The sequence below is a fragment of the Canis lupus genome, chromosome 5, assembly GCF_003254725.2.
Source record: "Canis lupus dingo isolate Sandy chromosome 5, ASM325472v2, whole genome shotgun sequence".
In the NCBI taxonomy this organism is placed as follows: Eukaryota; Metazoa; Chordata; class Mammalia; order Carnivora; family Canidae; genus Canis; species Canis lupus.
Genome location: NC_064247.1, coordinates 77,359,407 through 77,381,348, shown reverse-complemented (window position 1 = coordinate 77,381,348; position 21,942 = coordinate 77,359,407). Strand labels below are relative to the sequence as shown.

General features: G+C 50.2%; 1 long non-coding RNA gene and 1 other non-coding gene across 2 annotated transcripts; one reads left to right on the top strand and one right to left on the bottom strand.

The window, feature by feature from the left end:
* Positions 1-1,963: 1,963 nt before the first annotated feature.
* Positions 1,964-2,036, bottom strand: TRNAM-CAU (transfer RNA methionine (anticodon CAU)). The gene has a single exon. It is a non-coding gene; the product is annotated as a tRNA-Met (tRNA).
* A 187-nt stretch (positions 2,037-2,223) lies between these two features.
* LOC112646609 (uncharacterized) lies at positions 2,224-20,095 on the top strand. Its single transcript, XR_003127746.3, has 4 exons — positions 2,224-2,862; positions 3,174-3,281; positions 4,060-7,761; positions 11,157-20,095. It is a non-coding gene; the product is annotated as an uncharacterized LOC112646609 (long non-coding RNA).
* Positions 20,096-21,942: the final 1,847 nt, after the last annotated feature.

Below are 21,942 nucleotides of genomic sequence, written 5' to 3'. Positions count from 1 at the left end.
GACCCAGGATCGAGTCCCAGGTCAGGCACCCTGCATGGAGCCTGCTTTTCTCTCCCTCTGTGTCTCTCATGAGTAAATAAAATCTAAAAAAAAAAAAGAGCAATATTTGCAGCAAAGGTGAACATTTTATAAGTGTTCAGGTTCAATTCACAACAGAGATACAAGAATTCTATGCTTTATGCACTTATTAATGCATAAATATATATTAAATTTTACATACATATAAAATATGTAATCATAAAAAATATATACAAATTGACAAAATAGAAAAAATCTATCAATAACCAATAGTTCAAACAGAAGTCTTAAAAATAACAGAAGGTGGGGATCCCTGGTGGCTCAGCGGTTTGGCACCTGCCTTTGGTCCAGGGTGTAATCCTGGAGTCCTGGGCTTAGAGACCCGCGTCGGGCTCCGGGCATGGAGCCTGCTCCTCCCTCTGCCTGTGTCTCTGCCTCTCTCTCTCTCTCTCTCTCTATGTCTATCATGAATAAATAAATAAAATCTTAAAAAAAAAACAACCTACAGATTTTAAAAGAGAATATAGAAGATTAACGTGAGTAGGAAACATGAGTAAACGTGAGTACAATGCATACAACCAGTACAGAATACATATTTTTTCCCACATTCAGAAAAAAAGCATTTACAAAATGCAACCAAACACTGAGCTATCAATTTCAGAGGATTTAATTCTTACAGAATATATTCTATGACCAGGGAACCTGGCTGGCTCAGCTGGTCGAGCACGTGACTCAACCTCAGGGCAGTGAGTTTAAGCCCCTCTGGGGGTTGTGGGGCTTACTTAAGAATAAAAATTAAAAAAAAAAAAAAAGAATAAAAAAAGAAAAATAATACAAAATAAAAATAATTTTAAAAGATATAAAAATATAAAATATATAACATAAAAAATTTAAAATATACTAAAAATATTTTGTTGCTGTGAAGAACAAAGGCAAAAGAAATGTAGATAAAATTAGATTTCCTTACAACTTGCAGCCCAGTGAAGCACTTGAGGCGGGCGGAGTAGGACATTCGTGCGAACTCCCAGGTGTCTTACAGCGAATGCTTTGCTAGAGGGAAAAACACCCTCGGCTGGACCACAACCAGGTCTCCAGGATCCCGTAAATCTTCTTTAACATATGAAAATACTTTTGGAAACTCCCTCATCTTTCCCTCCCCCGACTGCAAAGTATGTAAGGAAGGCTTCTCAAAAATCCCAGTGCAGCTCGTTCCGCCCACGGGCCCCGCCCAGGCCCTATAATAAAACCACCCTTTTGCACCAAAAACCCCTCAACAATTCTTAACCGCTGGCTCGGGAGCCCCGCCTCAAACCATATCCCTGTGACCACCACGCGACCCTTTAAGACAGAAGTGAATCAAGAAAAGAAAAGTAGGAAATCAAGAAAACTAGAAATTTCTCTATCTCGGAAAAGAAGAAGAAATATACTCGTAAAGCATGAACGGGGACGAAACCCCAGTCGAGGCCCCGGTGGACGAATCCCGAGGCCCGCGGGGCTCCGCCGGGGCACTGGGGCGCGGCCTGGGTCACCTGCGGGCGCCCCACCTGGCCGTCCTGGGACCCGGGGGCGGGGCCGGCTGCCCAGGTGCCCCCCCCCCCCCCGGCCCCCGCCAGGCGGGTCTGCGGCGGAGCGACGGTGCAGCCTCGGGAGAAGCCGGGACGGCGCGGGGGCCGCGGACTCCGGGCAGCAGACAAGGCGGGGCGACCGGACGCGGGGCGACGGGACGCGGTCCGCAGGGCACTTCCTCGGATGCCGCAAAAGCAGCCGCGCCGCGGCCACGCTCCGTCCGCCTCCCCGCGCCGCCTCACTTACGGCTCTGGCCTGCGGGCCCGGGCGGCCCGTCCTTCCTTCCTCCCGCCTGCGCTGCGTCCCCGCTCCTCGGCCGGGCGGCGTCCTGCTCCCCGGGGCTTCCAGCAGCCTCGCGCCGCGGCACAGCAAAACGCCGTGCCCTCTCTGAGGCTCGAACTCAGGACCTTCAGATTATGAGACTGACGCGCTGCCCACTGCGCCAAGAGGGCCGCTGCGCCGGAGGGCCCCTTTCCCGGCGAAGGGAAGCGCCGGCGGCCCCGTCCGCCGCCCGAGCCGCCCCCGCGCGTCGGCTTCTCCCGGCAACCCCGGGGGCGGGGGGCGGGGGGCGGCTCCGAGGGGGCCGGGGTGTGGGCCTGAGGGCGGCTGCTGGCCGCGGGGGCACCTCAGGCTGGCGGAGCTCACCCGCGGGGCGGGGCGGGGGCGGGGCGGGGGCCTCCAAGCCCTGGTGCTGGACGGGGAGCGGGAGAGAGGACTCCAGAAGGCTCTTGGGGTGTGGGTTCAGTAGGAAAACAGGGAAGAGTCTGCGGTTACCTCGGTCTTGCCAGTTTACTAGACTCTGTAGTTTTGGATTCTCTTCTCCGAGGTCTGCTCCCTTATTACATGCGGGGGCATCTCGTCTTGAAGGGCAGACGAGCGACGCCATTCCCGAGCGGGCGGGCAGAGGGCTGGGTGGGCCCGAGCACAACCGTCCCCAGGACGCCTCCCCCCCCCCCCCCCCCCCCCAGTCCTGCGGGGAAGCTTCTGCTGCGGATGCCCAGCGGGGCGGCTCCCAGGGAATCGCCGCCTGTCCCCCTCCTGCCCCATTGTTATGGGGTAAGAGGACTGTGCGGCCTTGTCAGCGTGTTCGCGCCCCAGCCCTCGGGGAATTCTTGCTTTGGGCAGAGTAACCATATGTTTTTGTATCTGGTAGGACTCGCGGCTCCCGGGTGCTTGCGCCTTCAAGGGGTTTGGTGCTCCATTGGAAACAGGTTTCAGGCGATCTCTTGTACCACAGTTCACACGGATTCCCTCTTCCTTTCCTGATTTCTCAGAGCAGTAAGTGCCGGTAGGGTATCCTGTGCTTCCAGATTGCTCTCAGTTGCCTCTTCTATTGACTGGATGATCTGTGATCCACGGACGGGATCTGAGGCACCCCTAAGAACACCACATTCAGTGGTGGGTGGCGGGGGCTCTGGGCTCCACCCCAAGCCACCCTCGGCTACCATCTCCTGCCCAGACCCGCAGCTGGCAGCTGGTGGGAGAGGCTGCACTGAGCCAACAGCCCTGCACGGGAGTCAGGGGCTTGGGTTTGTTTTTCTCTCAGCTGCTACCCGACCTTGCCTTTGTGGCTTCTCCCTTTCATCCAGGGGTGGCACAAGTTCTGCTCCCAGAATAGGAGGTGGAAACCAACAGCAGGAGGGGTTCCCAGGCACCCCTAGAGCTGTGAAGCCAGAGCTCCCTCCACCTCTCCCACCGTGAGTCTGCAGGGCCTTCCTGCCTTTCTCCCCGCCCGCTGCCCACTCATCCTAATCTGTTTCCTGGGCTCCCCTTGCACAGCAGCCTGGAGCTAGCAGAGATATTTCTTTCTTTCTTTCTTTTTTAAAAGATTTTATTTATGTATTCATGAGAGACAGAGAGAGAGAGACAGAGGCAGAGACACAGGCAGAGGAAGAAGCAGGCCCCATGCAGGGAGCCTGATGTGGGACTCGATCCCGGGACCATGGGATCACGCCCGGAGCCGAAGGCAGATGCTCACTCGCTGAGCCAGCCAAGCTTCCCAAGCAGAGATATTTCTTGCTCTTGGTCACTTCTTCGAAAGCTTTGCTCTTCCCCTGAGATGACTTCTCTTTCTCTGGGGCAGAGGTTGGTTTGGATTTTTCTGGGCCCTTTGGATTTTTCTGGGCCCTCTGCCACAGGCACAGAAGAACTAGTTTTAGCTTACTGAGAGTGGAGGGTCTGAGAGGAGAGGCAGGTGCAGCAGAGGGTACGGGCTTATTGTAAGGAGTCAATGTTGGAGATCCCTCCCGCCCCAAAACTTGGGTGGGCAGGGAACTGAGGGGAAATGCAGGCACCAGGGGATGTGAGCCGGGGGGTGGGGGTGGGGGGGTGGCCCTGTCTTCTCTGTTTCCCTGGGACTTTCTTACCGGCTTCTTCATTTCTGAAATCAGCTCCTCCTCACACTTAGCTCAGCTACAATGCCTGCCACGAGCCCCTCCCTTGATTCTTTAGTCCTCCCCTCTGTTTCCATTCCAGCCCTCGGGTCACCGGAGATTGTATTTGAGACACCCAGCAAGTTATCACCTTTGGGGAGACGGACAGGTTTACTGTCTCAGATTCTGCACCCATCCCAGTGCCTCTTAGAGAAATGAAGAGCCATTCTCTCTAGGTGTTCCTTGGGGCCCTGATTTCAGAGACGCAGTGAGTGGGAAAACTGCTTTGTGTGTATTGGGCCCCAGATAGGGGGTCCTGAGGATTCCACAGGGGGGCACCAGTAGAGAAAGGAGAACTACCCCCGCCTGGCCCCCAGGGAGGGCCAAGGTCATGAAGTCCACCAGCAAGCAAAGTGAAGCTGCCCAGGGTCTCAGAAGGAATGCCTGCAGTTTTGCTACCCTTCCTTCAGGGGGCAGCCTTGCATCACCTCTAACACCTACATGCTTTGCGGGAATGTCAGGAGCCTTGCCTTTGAGACCTGGACTCTGGTCTTTGCTTGGACTTTGACTGGCTTTGTGATCTGAAGAAAGTCTCTTCACTTTCTGGGTTTGTTTCTCCTCTGTGAAGCAACTAGGTGAATCCCTTGCAGCTTATTTTAGGATACCAGCGTCCCATAAGTTCCCTGGGCTGTGGCCATGCAACCTAGGGGCCTGGGGACGAGTCCTCTGCCTTGCACTTCTCATAATGCCCTTAGAAGACCAGGTTTTGGAGACAACTGTGTGCGGCTGCTGGAGTGAGGTGCCTCTTCATCTCCGGGTCTGCCGTGGTTGGTTGTTTTAACCCCTCTATTCTCATAAAATGACGATCATACCTGAATCTGCCTCCCTGGGCTGCTGAAGATTGAAGGGAGATACTATTCTAGAGTGTGCAGCATTCGCCTAGCATGGAGAGGCAGCTGCGGTGACTGTTGCTTGTCACTGATCCTTTGAAGCCGTGTGAGCTGGAGAGCCTTCTCTGGCTTTGCTGAGCTCCCCTACTCACTACCTGGTATGGAGAGTCCAGCTGTTCTCAAGGGCACCCCGTAGGGAGTAGGAGCAGCCCCCAGAGCTGCCGCAGCCCAGCCCGGTCAGTTACATTTCCTTGGCTTCCAAACCGACTACACATCAAAGTAACTGGGGAATGGTTGCTCTTCACCCACAAAAAAAGTACTGATTTACAGCGTTAAATTCATCATATATTTCTGAGTTACTTATAGAGCTGGTAGGAGCTGAACTAAGATCATTCTATAGAAGGCAGTGGTCTTTGTAGCAGTCAGACAGTGTTTGAAAACCCCAAACCTGCGCAGCCTGGGTGGCTTAGCGGTTTGGCGCCTGCTTTCAGCCCAGGGCGTGATCCTGGAGACCCGGGATCAAGTCCCACATCAGGCTCCCTGTGTGGAGCCTGCTTCTCCCTCTGCCAGTGTCTCTGTGCCCCCCCCCCCCACCGTCTCTCATGAAGAAATAAATCTTAAAAAAAAAAAAAAAGAAAAGAAAACCCCAAACCTCAGATTGTTGTCTGCATGCACCCTCTTGGGCAAAAGGAAGTTGGGGAAAGCACAGATGGTGTCTTCACAGTAGGTCTCAGGGAACTGGATGTGGAATCATGGGCTGGGGTGTGGGGTAGCACGGGAGGTGCTCCTGGGTGAGGCTGTGGTGGAGCGTCCTGATGGAGCCGGCATCTTTGTTTTGGTGTGACCATGGACATCAGAGAGATGACAGGTGGTCTGTGACATCCAGTTCTTTAGAGGAAAAGGATTTCTTTATCTGTGGATGGGACCCCCAGCTGGGCCCGCTAGGAGGCATACCATGCACTTGAGACCCCAGATGACTCCTAGGAACTGGTTTTTGGGCTTCCAGTCCAAATGAAACATCTTCAGCAGGAAGAGTAAGACCCCACAGGGTCTTATTATTATTAGCTTATTATTGGTGCTGGGAGCCAGATTTTGCCTGTGTTGATAGTTGGGCCAGAGGAACTCTCTGGGCATTGAAGGTGTCTTTTAGGAAGTTTCTGGTGACTTCTTACTTCTTGGAGTTGTTTAGAGAGAGGGACGTGGTTTATTGATAGAAAGGTTCATATGAAAAGTAAGCCTGGCAGTGTATCTAGGGAAACATTGAAAAGGGAGGAAGGTCTTTTAGTGTTTGTTCACCAGACATTAAAACAAACCATAAAGTCTCTGTAATTACAACAGTGTGGCCGTGGCACATGAATAGACAGACCAGTGGGATAGAAAGTGCAGAAATGAACCTAAATACAGATGGAAAGTTAGTGTATGATAAAGATGGCATCTTGAATCTCAGAGCAGTGATAGACTTCTTAATAAATGATGCTGGGAAGCTGGGCAGTCATTTCAAAAGATAAACTTAAATTCGTAGCTCACATATAGAAGAATATACTCAAACAGATCATGAATTTACATGTAAAAAATGAAACCCTGTAAGTACTAGTGGGGGGGAAAGAAGCATGGGTAAGTTCCCCTTGAGCTCAGTGTAAGGAACGGATTTCAAACTGACTCTGAATCCAGAGGCGAGTGAAGGAATCATTGGTAAGCTGGACATGGCAAAAAACACCATAAAGTCAAAATAACTAAAAAATTGAGAGAAAATATTCGCAGCCCCCAGTACTTGGGCTTTGCTACAAAGATGGAATGCTTAAAATCCTGACACATAGAGCACTCTTGAGAATTGAGGGACAGAGGATAAAATCTCCAAAAGAAAAATGAGAAAAGATGTAAGCAGACAATTTGCACACACACCCAGTGACCCAATGACGATGGTCCTCAAACATGGAAATGTGTTCAGGCACACTCATCACATGGGGATATGGAAACTCAAACAGCTGAGTGCCGGATGGTACCCTGGATTGGCTCCTACAACATGTAAGGGACATTAATGAGCAACTGGTAAAACCTGGGTGCAGTCTGTGGCTGAGTTAACATCTCCATGTTCATTTCCTGGTTTTGATCCTTGTGGTAACTGTTACGTAAGTGTTAACATCTGGAGAAGCTGGGTGGAGGGTCTGTGGGAGCTTTAATGATTACTTGGAAAGTTTTGAACATTAAAAACGAGGTTCTGCTTCAGCGAATCTTAGAAATGGGGCTCAGATTGTATTAACACACTCCCTGGGTGTTTCTGGTATTGAGGTGCAAATTCCCCTGGATCAGGTGAACTTTGTCCTTGAAATGTTGAAGGACTCATCAACACTCAAACAGAATAAACAAATGGATCAATAAAACGTGGCAGGTGTGATGGCTGCGTGATGAGGAGCGTAGACCTGGGCTGTGGGTGTGGGCAATTTCTCTGTCAGGAAATACATATGATATTTTTTAAATGTTAACTAAATAAAATGCTCCCTTATGAATGAGACACTTTCTGCTTTAACTAAATACCCAAATTCACTTACTCAAAAATACATTAAAGGTTTTGTGTGCCAGGCTGATCAGTCTTATAGGGATGAAAAATGGAAGAAAAGCCAGTTCCTTGTCCCCAAGGAGTTTCTGGTTCACTGGGTGAGATGGACGCTGGAAGTTCATGCTAACAGGGGCCAGGGTGTGGTCAAGACTCAAGGGGGCTTGGATTTGACCTGAGTGAACCTTCTGGGGCCTGTGGTGTACCGTTGGTCAGTTAGAATGTGGGGAAAGGGAACAATCCGAGAAGCAGTTGAGGGGTAGGTGGTTCCAAGCAGAGAGGACAGTTGGAGGAACGGGAAGGCTGCTGGAGAGGGATGGGTCGAGGGGACAGCTTCCAGTCTCGGAGGACCAGATGAAAGGTGGTTGCTGTGAACCAGAGTAGGGGAGCCGGGAGGGTCACCGGTTTGATGTAGGTCCTGCATTTACTGTGCGTGGGTCTGTGAGCCGGCCTGCCCCTTGAGGACAGGTTGCTGCCCTCCAGGCCCCCACTTCAGAGGCAGGAAGATGGGCCTGGTCACGCTGAACGAGACTTCGGGGTAGAATGGACCCTGTGCCCTGGTGGAGGAGCCCTGAGGCTGAGGCTGGACGAAAGGGTCGGGGTGCTGGAGCTGGTCAGGTTTCAGGGGAAGACAGACCTCCATGTGCGTATATTCCACTGGCCTTTGGAAATGTGGGTCCGTTGATCAAAGGAAAAGATGGGAGGCTCAAAACGAAGTGAGATTGGCCCCCACAGCTGCCAGGGAGAGGTTATGGAGGGAGAAGGTGTGGCTCGAGGGTCCTGGATGGGGCCGTGGGCACGCGTGATTAGGAGCGGGGTGTCTGATCCAGTAATCCCGTTCAGTCCCCTACTGTGCACGTGGGAGCTCTGTCCTTAAGTTTTCTTGCCTTTAAATTGGGAAGGAACAGTATCTTCAAAGCACCGTGGTGGGATTAAATGACCCGCGTATGTAAAGAGCTTTCAGATATGTGCAGTACTCAGGAATGCCACTATTAGAGGGCAAGAAGAGATTGAGGGAGCAAGACCAGGGGCTGGTGCAAAGCCATGAAGCCCGGGGGAGAGCGGCTTTTAAGAAATAGAACAGTCTCATGATAGCAAGTGGTCACTGGATGCCAGGTATGGAATATGGAAGTGTCCTTAATGTCGCCTTTGGAGGTATTTATTTATTTATTTATTTATTTATTTATTTATTTATTTTAATGATAGTTGCACAGAGAGAGAGAGAGAGAGAGGCAGAGACACAGGCAGAGGGAGAAGCAGGCTCCATGCACCAGGAGCCCGACGTGGGACTCGATCCCAGGTCTCCAGGACCGCGCCCTGGGCCAAAGGCAGGCGCCAAACCGCTGCGCCACCCAGGGATCCCGGTTTTTATTTATTTTTTTTATTATCATCCCTACTTTATGCTGAAACAAGCTTAAGGTACAAGAGTATAACTTCTTCTGATCTGGACCTTGAGTATTAAATGGCCCTTGGGTTAAAGGCAGGCCTCCCATGGAGATGGTCATTTGCAGGATGCCTTCAAGGGCCAAGGCTCTGCTAAATGCAGGTGACCTTAAGCTGTTCCCACCCTCCTGGGCTGCAGTGCAGGTTGATCGTAGCCTCTGCAGAGACTGGCCACCCTTTGTCTTGGGAATCTCTATAAGCACACTTTTTATTATGTTTCTTTCTTGCTTCCAGTTGCCTCCTGGGAAATATTCCCTGTGGTCGTCCAGGCGATTCATCCTGAGGCTTCCTGCTCCAAGTCATTGCTCCTAACTCCATTGCCTCTCCACATGCAAATCCCACCACTACCACCACCGTTACCCATAGGGATCATATCTCTTCCTCCCCACTTCCTCTTGCCTTAAAATGGCCCAGAGTGAGCTTGATCCTTCCTCTGAACTTGCAGAGAAACTTCTTCCCTCAGCATGACTCTTTTATACGTTTCTTGCTTCCCTGGGATGATTTCTCTTTCTTAAAGGCAAAGGATGGTTTAGACTTTGCTGAATCCCCTGTGTAAGAAGTATCTCTCACGTAATGAATTCTCAAGTGTCCAGATTGTGGACAGGCTTGTACAGGATTCAGGAAACCAAGTGTTCATCAGCAGGGCTGAGGTAAGAGGGCTGGGAGAGTCACAGGGATCCCCCCAGACATGGACCTAGCTAGACAGGCCAGTCAGGAGAGGTGGGTAGATTCTTGAGGTGACAACCACTGTGATCCATGGTGAATTAGGAGGGAGGGCAGGAAGGAGGAAGAGGAAGCAGTTGGGACAAGGGACAAGTGAGAAGGGGCGTTGGCTGTGTCTGTTCCTGCCTCCAGAAATGGCCTTTCCATGTTCTGTCTACCTTTCTTTCCTCTTCAGAGCTCTAGATGTCTTGCCACTAGAGTCCCTCTGGGTGCTTGGTCCCCCATTCCACTGCACTCAACCCATCAAATCTTTGCTTCACTGTTTTCTTTGGTTATCTGCCTCACTTAAGAAACTCCACAAGGACTGGAACCGGGGCTCATCATGTCTGATCCTTAAAGTACCAAACCTGATTGGCTGGGCTGTAGAAAAAACACCACACTATGTGGTGCAGCAAGGGAGAGAAAGGAAATGATGGTGGCATGAGTTTCCCATTAACAGGGATCCCAGCAGTATTCCCGTAGGATTGTCTAGAGCGAAAGGAGGAACTCTCCAGGAGGGGTATGCCCTGAACCCTACCTTCAGCTTTCTCAGGCAGGGACTCCAAGAAATCTGAGAGGTAGACCTGAAGTTTGGGTTGCTTAGCAGTTAGACAGCAAGAGGTGCTCTGGCCCCACCTGGATCCCTACCTCTGGTGCCGTGGTCCTCTCCCTCTTGACCAGAAATGCTGACCTCAGGGGCAGGATGCCCACAAGTGAAATTGCAGCAGCTCTGAACCTAGGGCAGTTGGCTGGCTCCTCTTCTCAGGGCTGAGTCAGGGAGAGGAGACCCTGGTCTTCACAGCCTATTCTCTGGGATGAAAAGAGGGTTCTGATGATGCCACCAGCTCACAAATACTCTAAAGCCTGGAGCCCTTGCAGCTCTAGTCCCTACCCTGACACTGTGATCTTGACACATTCACTTCCCTTATGGGCTTCTTTGTTCTCCATCAAATGGCAGAGTTCATACTCTCCAGCCTGTTCTAGAATGCAGAGCACCCCCCCAAATCATCCTGAGCTGTGGTGCTGCTGTGTGGACCATCATGCTTTGTGGCCTCAAACATTGCCCTGAGGGAATCAGAGTCCAGAACATTTCACCTCCTCCTGCTGTGGGGACTGGGCCTACACTTGGCATTCCACACTCCCCCACCCCCAATCCTCCCCAAAGGCACCCAGGCACAATTAGGAGGAAGAGAGAGGCCAGTTAAGGAATAGAGTAGAGGCCCCTTAAAAGAGGAGCTCCAAGGGCACCTGGGTGGCTAAACGGTTTAGCGCCTGCTTTTGGCTCAGGTCATGATCCCGAGGTCCTAGGATTGAGTCCCACATTGGGCTTCCCACAGGGAGCCTGCTTCTCCCTCTGCCTGTCTCTGCTTCTCTCTTTGTCTCTCATGAATAAATATTTAAAATCTTTAAAAAAGAAAAAAAAAGGAGCTCCAGTCGGGTCCAGATGGGGCAGTACTGCACATATGGCAAATGGGTAACGCCTGCCAAACTGGGTTGGCTATTGTTTTCTGAAACAAAACATTTTCTATTTGAATACACATATTTGCAAACTGTAAGAAAAATGTGCCTGTGAAGACCGTTTGCTCCAATGCAATCTCCTGCTTGTCACAGGGGCCACGCTGGGTGGCTTTCAACAGGAAGCCGGTGGTGAGACTGAAGAGTCAATGGCAGGAAAAGAGGACAGAGGATGAGCCCTGGGGCACAGATGTCTGACCTGGGCATCGGTCTGAGCTGGAGGAGGAGTCAGCCCGGTCCCTGCACCGCAGCCCGCCAGCGCCCAGAGCCACCTCTTGCTATGGAACAAAAGCAAAGAGACTTGGGGAACCAAGGAGAGGTTTCCTGGAGGAAGACTGAGGACTCCTCAGGGATTCGCCAGTACTGATTATTTTCCAGATGCTGGCTGCAGGCCTCTGGGGAGCACAGAGAGGGGCCTGGCAGGATCTGGGCGGGCAGCTTGGGTGACCGCAGATGCAGGGGGGATGTGCCTTGGAGCTGACTTGCCAGCTTCGTGAATCGGCTGCCCTGGGCAGTGGGTCGCGTTCACAGGTGAGCGTGGTGGGAGATGGGAAGGAGCTGACCCAGACCGCGGCCTCCTGGCCTGCCCGGTGCCAGCGCGCCACCTGCCCGGTCCCGCAGCTCAGGAGAGGCGGGAGAGGCGTTGCAGGGTCCCTCTCCCTGCAAGCATGGTGGCCCCAGGAGGGCGCGGCCTCCGCTCTACTCCAGTGGTCCGCGTCTACGCCAGAGCCTCGGGCGCCGCTGGCCCTGCCGAGGGTGGTGTGGCAGGGTTGGCCAGGTGTCTTTGATGACTTGTCTCCAGGCGAGCTGAAAGCGGCCCAGGAGCGCAAACCCCAGGGGAAGCCAGACTGGAGTCGGAGTGCCCTGCCTTGCCAGGATCCTGAACGTGGAGCGCTCTGGCCATGCCTGCGGCTCTGTCACTTGCTGGCTGTGTCACCTTGGAAAAGTTATCTAACCTTCTCTGTCCCCCAGTATCTTTCTCTGTCACCTGGTGATTGCAACAGTCCTGACCTGATTACAGGCCTATGAGGTCTAAATGGGGTAATATGGGCCACAGGTTCTTTTGATCAGGCTTTCTCTCTTTTACTTAGAAGGATGGAAAAAAAATGGAAGAGTTCTTGACCTCAGTATCTTTGGGTGCTTGATATTGCAGGGGAGGGTGTCAGGGCTTGACTGGCATCAGGGACTGGTGAACTACCCCCTCCAAGACCGCAGAGCCTTGTGTCTGTGTCTTTGTGCATAAGTCACTTTTCTCCCCAAGCACAGAGTTTACGTCTAAGATGGGGGGGTTGCGGGGTGGTGGTGGGGGTCCGGACTCCAGATTGGATATCTTGGGGGATTCAAGTGTCTTTATTCCAGACTACCATTTCCCAGCTTCGGCACTATTGACATTTGGGGCCGGATAACTCTTTGTCTTGGGGTTGTCCTGTGCATTGTAGGATGATTAGCATCTGTAGCTCTTGCCCATGAGATGCTAGTTATGATAATCAAAAATGTCTCCAAGTGTTGCTAAATGTCCTCAGGGAGGGGGGACAGATTGCCTCTGGCAGAGAGCTCCTGCTTTGTACAGTTCTCTATGCAGCGAGCCCTCCGCGAGTGGCCATTATGCGCTGTACTGAAATTTATAGCAAAAGTTAATTTTCTGAGCCTCGGCGTGTCTGCCAACTTCTGTGCACAGTCGGAGGGTCCAGTGAAATCCTGGCAAAGGATTTTTCAAAGTTGACGGGCCACAGTCTTTCCGAACCCCAGCCCCGTTTGATATAAACGACTGGTTCCTTAACCTGGCTGGGCAGCTGGATCAATTGAAACTTGGTTTTTATTGTATTTCTTTTTTTCACTCAGACCTACAGGGATTTTAGAGCAGTAAATGCAACTTAATCACTCAGTCCTTTACTAGTAAGACCTGAGCTACAATTAAAATTAAATAGTTAATTCTGTGGAGAACAAGATCTTGAAGTAATCTTTTGTGGTAAATACATTTTGTTTGTTTGTTTGTTCGTTTGTTTTTAAACCACAGACCGCAAGTTGGTAGTTCCTCATTCAGGGGAAAAGCCAGAGAAGGGTTTTAAGGAGAAGGACCCAGTGTGGAAGAAGAATCTGAAGCATTTGAAGTCCCCACTATTTAGGAAGTGGTCTAAGAGGACCCGACACTGGGTGCCCTTGTGCTGGGGCGTCCTGGATATGATGAGGGTCTTTGACTCCTGCCTTTTAAATGATTAATCCTCCTCCATAGATGTATAACATTCTGCTCTCCTCTGGCTTGACTCCTTGTATATCTGCTCAAACATGTCCCCAGGAATTCCTGTGTCACTGCCCAGGAGTGAAGAATGTTCCTCCAGACTTTGGAAGATTTTTCTCTGCATGCTCATGGAGCTTGCTTTTGGGCAGTCCTTCCGTTGTGGGTTTGCCAACATTTTGGCTCCCCCATCTTTGGGACTGTGATGTCTAATGGCAGGCAGCAGAAGCAAGCTTTGGAAATGCTGTGGGTGCAGCAACAAGCACCCCTGGGTGATGGATTGCCTTTAAACCAGGGGGCTGGGGTTTGCCTGGAGCTTCACCTCCGCCTGGTGGGATCTGGGGGTCTTGTCAGTAGCTCCAGGTATAAGAATCAATGTGGTGTCCAGTGCTTGGAGGTGTGTGTCAGAAGCATTTAGTGTGATCTTTTGAGTCCCTTTGTATTCGTTGACCTGGACTGTCGTCTGCACAGCTGGTCCTGTGGACACGATGATAAGGATTCCAACGAGCTTCTTGTGACACGACGGCTGTGCTATGACAGATGTGACCCACACCAAGACATCTAGGGTTGAGTAAGGTGTGTGCACCCCAGCAATGATGCTGGCTGCTTTAAAGGCACTGAGCCAGCTCTCTGCAGGGGGAGTGTGGTTATTATTCCTGGGTTTTTCAAGAACACTCTCAGATGCTGTACCGTATGGACCAAGTTGATGTTGCAAGTTATCATAGACTTGTGCCATTGGAGGTTCTGTTTCCCAGATGGGCATGGCAGCCATGGGGCGGGGTATCAGGTTTGCAGTTCCTTGGAAATGGGCAAGTCTCTTCAAGTGAGGCAGACTGCATCAGGGGTAGTGGTACAAATTGCCCTAACAGCACGGAATCCTCTCATTTGCTATGTAGACGGTGAGCTGATGCTAGAGTGTGTCCAGGCTCCACTGGTGGGCCCTGCAATCTCATCAGTCTCATTTAGAAGAGCCAGGGAGGATTGTGGTGGTGGTGGTGACTGGGTTGGCCCTGGATTGGCCATCTTTGTGGGCACCGCGTGAGGTCCCCTTTGATACTGTGACACAGTGGTTCTCCTGCCCTTAACCTGCAGAAGTGAGGGGTTTCAGCAGAGCATAGATACGAACGAGATCAGGAGCTGAGACCTCAGACAAGCCTGGGACAAGGTGTGGCGGCTTCTTCAGCAGACATGGACCCTAGTGGAGGCTAAGCTCCTCCAGTGAATGATGAGGATCTTGTAGTTGGGCTTGTTGATGCTGAGAAGAAACAGTTTGAGCAAAACAAACAGTTTGACCACTTTATAATAGTGGTTAGACAGTTTTTTTAAATCCCCCAAACCTCAGATTGTTGTCTGCATGTACCGTCTTGGGCAAAGGGAAGTTCTTATTTGGGGAAGGTAGAGATTGTGTTTTCTCGGTAGGTCTAAGGAGAACCAACCATGGGTGGAAGGACAGGAAGTCCTGGGTGAGGCGGTGATCTCCCCAGGGGGCTGGGCACCTTCCTCTTAGAAATCAGGAAAATTCTGGAAAGGACATCTAACTTTTCAGGAGAGAAGGAGTTCTTGCATCTGGGACCCTAGCTGGACCCACTGGGAGGCATGCCAGGCACTTGAGGCCTCAGAGGACCGCTAGGAATTGGTGTTGGGACTTGCAGGCCAGACTGGACGTGCTCCTTTGGCAAGAAGAGAAAGGCCCCGTGGGTGGGCTTATTATTGGTGCCGGGAGCCGGATCCCACCTGTGTTGGTGGCCGAGCCAGAGGAGCCCTCTGATCGCCAAGGGCGCTCTCCTGGAAGTTTCTGGTGGCTGCTTGCTTCTTGGAGCTGTTTTGAAAGGACACGCTATTGAAGCTCTCTCTCTTTCTATGTGTGCTTGTCCTAAAACCAATCTCAAATTGGCATGTACCCCCGGGGGAGGGGGCAAGAGCTCTTCTAACATCCTGTACCTGAGTGAGAGTTCATGGCTTTCCTATTTAAAGTACAACTGTAAATTTTATAGTATCTTTCTTGTATTTTGTGGGTTTTTTTTTTTTTAACTTTTTCTCCAGGGCTTGGATTTTCTGCTAATTCATTTTCACGTCCTCAGGCAGCTTCTGCTCTTTTTCCTTCCTGATCGGCTGTCTGTGCATGGACGTGACTTGTTGCCTGTGGTCCTCATTCAGTCCTGTGTGGCGTTGCCTTCGTGTTCCAGGGGAGCGCTGACCCAGCGCCCAGGGGGCACCTGCCGCCTCCATTGCTTGGCGTCCTCTTCCAGTTCCCCCCCATGCTGGACACCTCATCGCACAGTGGGCCTCGGAAGGCCACATCTTTTTTCAAACCACTCTTTCTTCCCGGCTCTATTGCCGAGCCATGGCCCGCTGCCAGTGGCCTTCCAAAGCCTTGTGTGATGTTCTTCTCGAGTTTTGGGTAGCGGGTGGCCGACACCTTCCTTGTCCTTCCTGCTACGGTGCAGCGATAGCTCCCCCTCTCCTCGTGGAGGAGACAGAGGCCGACACTTTGAAGCCGTCGTGGCGACAGTATTTTGTCCTGGGATCACTGTGATCAAACTCGATCACACGATCGTGGATCATCGCGCTTCACGTTTTCTTGTGCTGGGATTGAACTGCTTTCTGACTCGCGGTGCATCAGTGCTGGGGGTTGGGGTGTGAGCTGTGGGCCCCGGCCCGCCGCCGCCTCCTCGGTGGAGGGCTCCTGTGCCCCTGTTAACTCTCCAGAACTTTTGAACCCTTTTGGGGTTCGATTTTCTTCTGCCTCTGGCTCTTCAGCTCCTTACCGTTTAATCCAGCTGTGGCTTCAGCCGCTTACTCTTTGATGAAATACCCTGTCTTCTGAGGAGTGTCTCCTGACTTCAGTGGTTCTCATGACACGGGGGAGGGGGGGGCGCTGAGAACAGTGACCCTGGAAAGTGAGTCGTGAGCAGCAGCCCTCTCCGCAGGACCTACAGAGGCCGCCTGTGGAGGGGGACAGAGGCTCTGCTCTAAGCTGGGACTCTAGGGACAGCTGGCACCCCTTCAGCCTCTCCTTCCTGTGTGCCGACAGTCACCCCCTGGGGATGCGACGCCCTGTCCCCACACCGCCCCATAGCCGGGGTGTGCTGCTTTGGCTTTTGTGATTTAGAGCATGGTTTTGTCGTGGGGAAGAAGAACTCTTTTTAAGACTTTACTGCGGTTTTTAAAATGACCATTCAGGACACTAGCTTTTGCTTTAAGCCTCTAAGTTCTGTTAGCAATTTCTGCTCTCGAAGATTTTAGCCATCCCTTTGAAGGGGGAGTTGGTGAGACTCTGGGTCCTGTTTGGAGCTGTTAGTAGTGAGAACCCATCCCCTGCTTGTGGAAAGACAAGCTGGCCGGGCCTGGGTGTTGCACGCCGGCCTGTCCCGTTCTGCCCTGGGCTGGTGGTTTAGCAGCTCATTTGTCTCTCCAGGTCCCAGAGGGGGCAGGTAGTGGTCAAACAATGACAGACTTCATAGCTGAGTGACAGTGGAATGTGCTGCTTTGGCAAGTGGCAAGTTCTCTTCTAGTCGGGGTCCTGGTAAGCAGAAACCAGCCCCTCATCTGATACTGATCATTGATGTTTTTCTTGTTGGTTTAACACGATGGAGCATGTACCCTAACCCCCTCCCCCCGCACCAAATGGGCACTATGGTGCTCTAATTCATGCATCTTAAAAATATCCACTTAACAGGATGACAGATGCTTCCTGCATGTGCTTCCCACCCGGTCAGCACTCCCACCCTCATCCCTGCAACTGAACAAAACCCTTTGGTCACCAATGTAGGCAGTCTGAACATAATAAAGATGCTTGCGTTGCCTCTGAGCTTCCCTATCCTGGTTGCTGCTGCTCCTCACACTATGGATGCTCCCCTGCTCCTTACCGTGCCTGGCTTTGCTGGAGAAGATCCTCCAGGTCTGGCATTCCCGGAAGGAGATGGTGCTGGGAGCCTATGAGAGGGTCTGTGTGTGGCGTCCGCTCTGTCCCAGGCAGCTGCAGCTGGGTGGGGAAGCCCCTGGGTACTTTATTCTCTTGAGTGGGGGGCGTGGGGACCCCCGTGCACAGGATGAGTGTTAAGTTCACTCTTCAGTTCCTGGCATCATTATCAACGGTGTATGTGAGGTCCCTCTCTTGGTGGTGTAATCCCTTTCGATAAGATTTCCCATGGCCATTCCTCCTCCTCCCACAGACACAATCATTCTGGAATGCTCGATGGGTGTCTTTTTTTTTTTTTTTAATGCTCTAACAAAACATCATTGCTTTCTTGTTATAGGCACTTTTAATTCACTTACATGGTATTATACTATTTCTTAATTCTGTTTTCTTTCTCAGCACTGTGTTTTAAGATGCAGTTTCCCCCTCTACATTCCTAAGGCCTATTGAGATTACCCAAAGAGCTTTTGTTTATGTGGGTTAAAACTATCGATACTTGGCACATTACAAATCGAAACATTTACCAATACTTATTGATTCATTTGCAAATAGCAGTGGTGAACATATTGCAAGTCAAGGTGAATAATATTTTAGCATTATTATGAAAATAGTTTTGACCCTGCGGACCCTCTTTGCCCTGTAGTAAAGTGTCCATTTGTTCCAGAATGCAAAAGGTCAGTAGGAACGGTATAAAGTTTGGAAAGTGAATTTTATGTATATTGCTTTATAAAACCTGCATCTGAAGAGAAGCTATGATATATATTGTATTTTAGCAGAGTTTCCTCAGGTTTAATGGGCTTGCCTCCTTGTGGAAGGCTCTTCTAGATAGCAGAAGTCTTCTTACCAGAAGACTTTCTGGTGTTTTTTGTTGAATTTGTCATGTCCTAGAATAGGTGATTTTAAAACCTAGTAAAAACTCATCACTTATGAATGTGCCACATGTATATATGTATATAAATGGGCATTTCCTGTTTGCTTTACTTATTTTTGTAAAAGATTTTATTTATTCATGAGAGACATAGAGAGAGAGGCAGTGACACAGGCAGAGGGAGAAGCAGGCTCCACGCAGGGAGCCTGATGTGGGACTAGATCCCGGGATCACACCCTGAGCTAAAGGCAGACACTCAACCGCTGAGCCACCCAGGTGTCCCTATTTTACTTATTTTATAATCCATGCCTGCATAGGCTTTTTTTTTTTTAAAGAATATGAAGATGATATTCACCTATGGGTCAATGGTTTTTAGTATATTACTAGGTTGTGCAACCATCCCTACCTCTATCCAATTCTGCCTAATTCCAGATAGAATTAATTCCTAATTTATGAATTCCTAATTGTTGAGGCCCTAATTAATCCCCAGTTCCTAATTTCAAAATGACACCCTGTGCCCATGAGTGGTCACTCCCCCTTATGTAACCCCTGCCCCCATCCCCTGGCAACCATTACCTTCAGTCTCGAAGAATTTGCCTCTCATGGCCATTCAATACATGGAGTCACACAAAATGTGGCCTTTTTTGGTCTGGCCTCTTTTACTTAGCATCACGTTTCTGAGGTTCACCCATTTGTAGCACGTGTCAGTACTTCATTGCATTTTATGGGTGACTAATAATCCCATTGTGTGGATATACTGTGTTTTGCTTACCCATCGTTGATGGACATTAGAATTGCTTCCACTCTTCGGCTATTATGAATAATGCTGCTGTGAACACTGCGTGCAAGTGTTTATGTGGATGGATGGCTCCTGAGATTCTCGGGTCTGTTTACTTTTAAACGTTGGCACTTCATTACCTGAGTCACCAAGGGTGGTTTCTCAGGCACATCAATGTTAAACAAGTGTCCATGTCTCATCTGACAACCCTTGAGATTTCTGCCTTCCCAAATAATTTAATAGATAGAGGGGGAAAAAAAACAAAAGGGAACTTTTTAGGATGTCTTTTATACCTACGGTGATCTTTGAGATGTCCCAGGGGAGCCCTGGAACATCACAAAGATTTGTTTTTTGCTTCTTATTACAAGAGAGCTGCTAGAAATAATTAGGTTTGATGTGTTATTGTTGTAAGATGTGCACAAGAGGAGTTGTCAGATCAGAGGACACATTCTGTCTTCCTGAAGTTAAGCTTATATGCTTGAAAGGTTAATGTAAGTATTTTAGAAAGAGTGTGTGTGTGTTGATTGGGAAGTCCCTGGAGATTTGTCAGTGCCCTCACTGCACCTATGTTTTTACAAACCTCAGGAGAAACACTCATCTAAAGTCTTAGGAAATAGTTCTGTACTGTCCCCAGATGGAGACCTTTCCTCTCCCCCATTCTGGCAATATTGGTGAGAGTCCTGGATGAACCACAGCTACTATGCAGGTTTTGTCATCTTACAGATGTTTTTGTTTAATGCTTCCCCAAGGCTCTGCTCTAAAGTTGCAGGCTGCAGTTTGTGTTTCAGTGACAAAGGACAGTCTTACAGCCTCATGAAAAACGACTGTACCAGGCACTTTGAACTATCCAGTCTTTAAAGAATATACTCTTGCGTGCAAGGCTTCTGAGCAGACATCACTTGAGCAACTCTCAGACTGTCCCTGTGGGCCATGTCAGGATTTCCAGGACTCTTCATTCCAGAAGCAAGACAGCCTCATGAAAACAGACTGCTAATCCAAGATCCAGTGGAACAAGAACCAGTTACACACGACTGCATGAAATGATGTGGGGATTTTATTGTGGTGAATAGTGTATTAGTTTATTTGTGGTAGTTTATTTGCTTAAACTACTGGTAGTGTTTTGTGGCTCTATTTTTGGTTTTATGGGGAAGCCTTTTTCTCTTCCTCGGCTCCCTGTAATCCACACAATTTAGTAGACTCTGCTTTTGGAAACGAATAAAGCATTTAAAAATGATGCTCAGTTTCTACTGGTGTATAATGGTATCTCATTGTGGTTTTAATTTGCACTTTCCTAATGGCTAATGATGTAATCTTTTGTGTGTTTTTGTTTTTAAGTGGGCTTCATACCCAGCATGGAGCTTGAACTCATGACCCTGAGATCAAGACCTGAGCTGGGATCAAGAGTTGGACTCTTAACCGACTGAGCCACCTGGGTGCCCCAATGATGTTAGTCTTTTATGTGTGTGTTAGCCATTCATATACACTTTTCAGTGTCTTCCCTGCCTCTGCCAGGGGGTTAGTGTGTGCAGGTCATCCCCTGGGCCTGGGCAAAGTTGTCCCCTTGAGGTATCTGCCAGGTTCGGAGGACTCACAGCCTGGAAGGAGGAGGCAGTGTGCCAGGTGGGCACCTTCTCTGAAAGGTGAGTAGGACTTCCCAGATTGGGAACCCTCTGAGTCCCTGTGAGTCCTGAGGCAGCCACAGAACTCCCAGCTAGAAGTAGAGGAAGCCTTTGCCATTCTGACCCTAGCAACCACAGTAGATCAGATCCCACAGCTGTCATTTAGTGACACTCTGGTGGCAGGCAGTATGCTGAGTGTGTGTGCAACTAGGGTTAACCCACACGAAAACAGGGAGATACAATCTTACCAACATTTCATAATGGGATGGGAACACAGATACTAATGTGTAGGTGGCCTGTGTCTTTGCCTGGATATCGTTTCTTATTGCTGCTGTCACCAGTTATCACACACTTGTTTCCTTAGAGCAACACAGATGTATTATCTTACAGCGCTGGGGGTCCGAAGTCCAAAATGGGCTAAAGTCAAGCCTTCGTGGGCTTCTGCAGGCTCTAAGGGAGAATCTGTTCTCACTCTCTTCCTAGTTTCTGGATGCCTCCTGCTTCCATCCTGAAAGCCAGCAGTGCCTCTTACAGTGCCTCACTTTGACATCTGCCTCCCTCTTTTCCATCTAAGGACCCTTGTGAATATTTCCAGCACTGGGGTGATCTTCCTAAAGTCAGCTGATTAGTGACCTTAATTCCCCTCTGCCAGTTAAGATAACATATTGGCTATGTCCTGACATCTTTGGGGGCTCATAATACTGGGGAGTTTTGGGTCCCTGGGTGGAGAAGCAGGAAGGAACGGTGCCCCCAGGTTTGTGGGTTGTGCAGGTGTGGGCAGGACCTGTAAAGGGCAAGTTTGGCACCCTTGGGGACATCCACTCTGGCTGGGGGAGCAGCTGGAACACATACTGGGTCACATGCTCATGGTGCCACTCGTGGTGGTGGTGGTGGAATTACTGCTGGGGAGGAGCTATGGGGTGATAGGGTGCAGGGGGCTACAGTTTAGTTTACGGGCTATAGTGAGGATGCACCTCCTAGAGGAGGTTCTTCATCTGAAAATGGAATCTATTACATAGAATGGCTGTGGCATTAAAATGATGTGATGTCAAAATGCATCCTGTAGACAGTGAATGATTTAAAAAAAAATTATTCTAGGATCTCAGCTCTATGGACCCATGGGCCAGGCTGGCCCTCTGCCATGGGGCATCTGGTGAGTGGTGAGGTAAATTACATTTTGAAGAGAAGAGGTCAAACTTGTGGTGGTCCAGAACTGGTGGAGGTGCCCTATTCTTGGAGGACATCACCTGGTACCGCTGTTGTCACACCCAGTGGTGTCCCTACTGGAGAGAGTGTGGACCCAATCTGTAGATCCCATCTGTGGGATCCGTACCTTAGTTGTGCCTCACACTGGCCACGAGATGTGGGGCTCCTTAACCTCTTCAATCTGGAGTTTCCTTGTCTGTACAGTGGAGGTGGTCACACCACCTCCCCGCAGGGAGTGAGCGAGACCTCTGGTCAA